General features: G+C 49.2%; 1 pseudogene; it reads right to left on the bottom strand.

Annotated features, from left to right (window-relative positions):
• Positions 1 to 285: 285 nt before the first annotated feature.
• LOC104582319 lies at positions 286 to 1,616 on the bottom strand (annotated as a pseudogene).
• Positions 1,617 to 5,594: the final 3,978 nt, after the last annotated feature.

The following is a 5,594-nucleotide window of genomic DNA, read 5'->3' as shown; positions in this document are numbered from 1 at the left end:
TAGAAATATTTACCCGTTAACAAATCTAGCCCGTTTTGTCAAGGGAGAACCAGACAGGCTCGAATCGACAAACCAGTGCTTGATAATCTACTGTTGAGTGATCCATGCAGTCGTACAAATTGTAGAGAAAAATCATGCTCTTACCAGCTAATTTCAAATTGCACAGTACATATACACACACATACATTTTGTTCTTCAACATATCTAAAAATCTCCAAGCTAGGATTTGATCGGTCCTTTTGACACATGCTTCCATCTTGGACCTAGCTAGCCTGCCCTGGTAGGTCATGCACGCATGCATGATCTACCTCCGGAGAGATCAACCGATATCGTGCCAAAGCTCGTCGACAGTGACGGGGAGGATGCAACATTGGGCTCCGACCCTGATCTGTTCGCAATAATTTGCCCAAATGTCCCCTCGGGGAATAAAGCATTACCATCAAGGTACTGCATGACCTGCCGCATGCTCGGCCTCGCGCATGGCAGCTGGTGCGAGCACAACAACCCTAGCTTCAATGATAGGAATGCCTCATCAACATCGTAATTTCCCACAAGCCTCCTATCAACCATGTTGGCGAGGGACCCATCACACCAGTGCTGGTGTACCCAGTCAATGAGCAAGATTGGCGAGCAACCATGTTGGCAAGGGACCCATCACACCAGTGCTGGTGTACCCAGTCAATGAGCAAGATTGGCGAGCCTTGATCGACACTTTCCACTTGCTCGATGGGCCTCCGGCCACATGTGACCTCGAGGAGGAATACACCGAAGGCAAAGACGTCGGTGAGCGTGGATGCCCTGCCCATGCGTGTCAGCTCAGAGGCAATGTACCCCATGGTGCCGACCACATGTGTTGTATGTGGGTCTGTGTCATGATCATAGAGCTGAGCGAGTCCAAAGTCGCCGAGCCGGCCGTTCATGTCGGAGTCAAGGAGCACGTTGCTGGGCTTGATACCACGGTGGATCACTACCTGCTCCAGTCCTCGTGCAGGTACAGCAGCCCGGAGGCCACACCCTTGATGATCCTGAACCTTTGTGCCCAATCCAAACTCACCACGGCCCGATTGTTGGGTGGGCTGTTGTTGTAGTGAAGATACTTATCGAGGCTGCCATTGGGCATGTGGTCGTAGACGAGCAGGAGCTCGCCCTTGCGACGGCAGTAGCCCAGCAGCTGCATGACGTTCTTGTGCCTTAGCCGGCCCATGCTCACCACCTCGGCAATGAACTCACGCATGCCCTGCCGGGACTCGTGGGACACCTTCTTCACCGCTACCGGTGACATGGATTTCCTGAGGACCCCCTTATAAACCCTCCCAAACCCTCCGATGCCGAGGAAGTGTTTGTCCTTGAACCCCTCGGTGGCCTTGAACAGGTCCTTGTACGACGTCCTTGTACGACAACCAGTGCGGCCCAAACTCCACCTCCCAGTCTTCCCGCAGCTCCGCATACAGGAGCTGCCTTCGCTGGAGAATGACTACGGCGGTCATGGCGGCAAAGACAAAGACTCCACTCGCTATGGGAAGCACGATCTCCAACAGCTTGGATTGAGGTGCTCGGCTGAGATGTGGCAACTTGGGCAAGCTGTTGGCATCAATGGCCGGAGCAGGTCGGTCCATCACTACGGGAAAAACATTCTTTGCCGGTGGCCTGGGCCTTTGCCAAAGGCTTTTCCTCAGGCCTCCGGCAAAGAAGGCTTTGCCGACGGCAAAAAAGAAGAGGCCTCCGACAAAGAAAAGACCTACAGCAAAGAATAAAAAAGGTCTCCGGCAAAGAACAAAAAGGCCTACGGCAAAGGAAGGGGTCCCACGTGGACTTGACCGGCGCCTAATGGGGAGAAAACGGACGGGATTCTTTGCCGGAGGCCGGCCGCCGGCAAAGAGTTTCTCAATATTTTTTCTTTTGTATCCCTTTCCTCTCTTGTTTCAAATTATGATGTAAACCACCACTTTTTGAGTTGAAACTTTTACTGTACTTTCATTTGACATTGATGACGAGTAATGTGAATTAAAATCATAACTTTTGATGTAAAAATAATTATTTATCATTTTCTATATCCGTTTAATAGGGAAAAATGAAACAATATTAAACATTTGTAAAAAATTCACAATTTTTGGCATGGTACCATGTTATTGGTATACAACACTATGATAAAGTCGTGGTCCGCGTATTTCTCCAGACATGCCACCAAGTATTTGTTAGGTTCGTTGCATAGGAAACAAAAAATTTCCTACGAGAAGTGCGGAAGAAAACCCAAGAATATATATACTAGATGTATGTAACGAGAGGGATCATGAACACCATACCCTCGTAGACCGCTAAGCGTTACGATCACGAGATCGTTGTTGGTGTAGTGGAACTTTCAATGAGATCAATCTCAGTGCCGAACGGACAGCACCTCCTTGGTATCCACACGTTCAGCTTCACGTTGTCTCCTCCTTCCTCGATCCAGCAAGCGAGAGGGAGAGGTAGACGAGATCCCGGCAGCACGACGGCGTGATGACTATGGTGAATATTCTCACGGGCAGGGCTACGCCGTGCGCGTGAGAAGAGGAGGAGAGGAGGGCTCAGGGGAGAGAGATCCAACTGAAAGCTTGGGGTGTCTCTCTCCCTTGCCCCCCTTCTATTTATATAGGGGTAGAGGAGGCGTGGCCGGCCAGGACTATCCCGTGGCCAGGACTCTCCGGCGGGCAGGACTCTCATGCGGCCAGGACTCTCCCGCGGCCAAGACTCTCCTCCTGGCCGCATGGGCCCTGTGGGCTAGCCCCTCGGCCCCATTAAGGCCAGGGTGCTCCCTCACAGGCCCATTTAGCCCAGGGATAGGTGGGCCTCAAGGTGGAACCCTCCGGATCCCTCCGGAACCTTCTAGAAGCTTCCCGGTCAAAACCGGGAAATATTCCAAACTTTCCAGAACCCTGAAAACAACTTTCCATATATAAATCTTTATCTCCGGAACATTCCGGAGCTCCTCGTTGCGTCTAGGATCCCATCCAAGACTTCGAATCATAATTTGATATCATCATCATTTATCTCATCTAACCCAAGCAACATGAAACGTTAAGTGTGTGACCCTACGGGTTCGAGAACATGTGGACATGATCAAATATCAATAACCAATAGCGGGACCTGGATGTCCATAATAGTTCCCACATATTCCACGAAGATCTCATCGGTTGAACCACTATGTCGAGGATTCAATTAATCCAGTATCCAATTCTCTTTGTCTCGCGATATATTACTTGCCCGAGATTTGATCGTCGGTATCGCCATACCTAGTTTAATCTCGTTACCGGCAAGTTCTCTTTACTCGTTCCGTAATATAATACCCCCGCAACTAAACACATTAGTCGCATGCTTGCAAGCTCATTAGGATGTTATATTACCGAGAGGGCCCAGAGATATCTCTCCGTCACAAGGAGTGACAAATCCCAGTCTTGATCCATACAACCCAACGAGCACCTTCTGGGATACCTGAAAAACACCTTTATGATCACCCAGTTACGAGATGACGGTTGATGCCCACAAAGTATTCTTCCGGTACTAGGGAGTGGCATGATCTCATGGTCTAAAGAAATAATACTTGACATAATAAAACATAAGCAACTTAAACTTAAGTGACACGATCAAAAGCTATGTTTAGGTTTGGGTCTGTCCATCACATCATTCTCCTAATGATATGATCTCGTTATTAAATGACAACACATGTCTATGGTTAGGAAACCTTAACCATCTTTAATCAACGAGCTAATCTAGTAGAGGCGTATTAGGGACACGGTATTTGTTTATTTATCCACACATGTATTTGAGTTTCCAATCAATACAATTATAGCATGGGCAATAAACATTTATCAAGAACAATGAAATATGATAATAACAAATTTATTATTGCCTCTAGGGCATATTTCCAACAGTATTTAGATGCCAGGGTTCTTGAGGGATCCTTTTCTGGCTCAAGACCGATGTCACCGTAGTTGAACACCACGGGGTCTAGAATGGCTATTTTTTTTTACCTCCATTCGCCGCATTTCCCTTATTTGGTAGGCAGACCACAGCCTTAAGAGGTTGATATCAAGCTTTTGGCGGTTGAAGAGGTGGAACAGTTCGTTGAACTCCACACCAAAGGTGATAGGACATTCCTGAATGTTCCCAGTTTCTTGGTCAAAGAAGCCATAGTCTCGTGGGATTCGAACATTGATTTGTTGGGCATGCTGTTGAGAACCAGCTGATGCTTGCATGTACAACTGATGAAACACTTGCATCTCTCTGGACACGGCACGCAGGGAATCTTTGGTGAGCATCGGTGCTGGTTGTAGAGAGATACCAAGCTCCTAGGCCACATAATCCGGTAGTTTGGACAACCGCCTAGGATTTCCACGCCTTCCTCCAGAGGTAGCGGGATAGCATAATCACGACGCTCCTCGATGACAGAGTCCACCATCACACTCACTTGTGTGTCGTTCATAAGAATGTCGTGCACCAGTGGCGGTGATTGTCTGGGCATTAGGCGGCCAGTGGCGCCTACAGGCTTCCCAGGCTTGTCTACGTGAATACGACACTTCACCGGTGCCTGCGCGTAACAAGAAGAAAGCATATGTGTGTAAGATCTTTATTCATGAAGGTAAGGAGTGAAAAAAGAGTTTGAAAAGTATGCTTACAAGGATGTTGTCGCTCGGACCCGGATCGTTATCCCCGATGCCCTCGCTTGGGTCCGGTTGGCTAGCGGGGGGGGGGGGGGGGTGTCCATGCTAGGAGCCGGGCTGTAACCTGGAGTGTATGTGTCATTGTCTTCCATACGTGTGTCGGAGGCTGCTCTTCAGCGGGGTGCTCTTTCGCTGGGGAAGAGGAAGAAGGAGGTTCCTCAAACCGTCCACTCCTCCCCCGAGAATGGCGTCAAGGTCGGGGTGGTCTTTGGCCAATGCCGACACCAAATGATGGACGGCTTGCACTGCATATTCTCTTGACACCTCTTGACACACCATAAATGCCTGCTCTCGCGCCTCCGGCTTAGCTTGTTTTATTATTTCAGCAGAAGCGGGGCGCTTTTTCTGGACCCTGCTTCGCGTTGGAGCAGGCGGGAAGTAATCATCCCAATAGGCCCCTTCGCCTTCCCCTAGCACACGACCCGTGTGCTCCGCCTTTTGCAAGCAGGCGGTCACAGCCGACTCCCACCTCTTGCTCTGCACGGAGTCGGCGGATGTTTCTGACCTCTTGCTCTCCTCCCATTTGTGGGCATTTTCCTGTTATCATATAAGACAGGACGTGAGTCTATATGGATCATGAGTGTCATAATTAACGCCGAAAACAAATTAGTGCACGTGAACCCTTACCGTAAAAATTTTAACGCCGAAAACAAATTAGTAGCATTTCGGCAATCCTGCCACTTGGAACTCCTTCACCTTCCACATTAGCCTCCTCATCGACCCTTGTTTTTTCCTCAGAATCATTCGCCAGATCATACCGCAGGACATCATCATCTTCGTTACCGCTACCGACATCAACCGCATCCTCCACGTGACAAATCCAGCGAGAATAACCTTCCACAAAACCCAATGCCAGCACGTGCATCTGAACATCTTCAGGCTTCCTCATGCATGTGT

Source organism: Brachypodium distachyon, chromosome 1, assembly GCF_000005505.3.
Source record: "Brachypodium distachyon strain Bd21 chromosome 1, Brachypodium_distachyon_v3.0, whole genome shotgun sequence".
Taxonomy (NCBI): domain Eukaryota; kingdom Viridiplantae; phylum Streptophyta; class Magnoliopsida; order Poales; family Poaceae; genus Brachypodium; species Brachypodium distachyon.
Note: the sequence above shows the minus strand (reverse complement) of the source record. Positions and strands in the feature narration are given on the sequence as shown.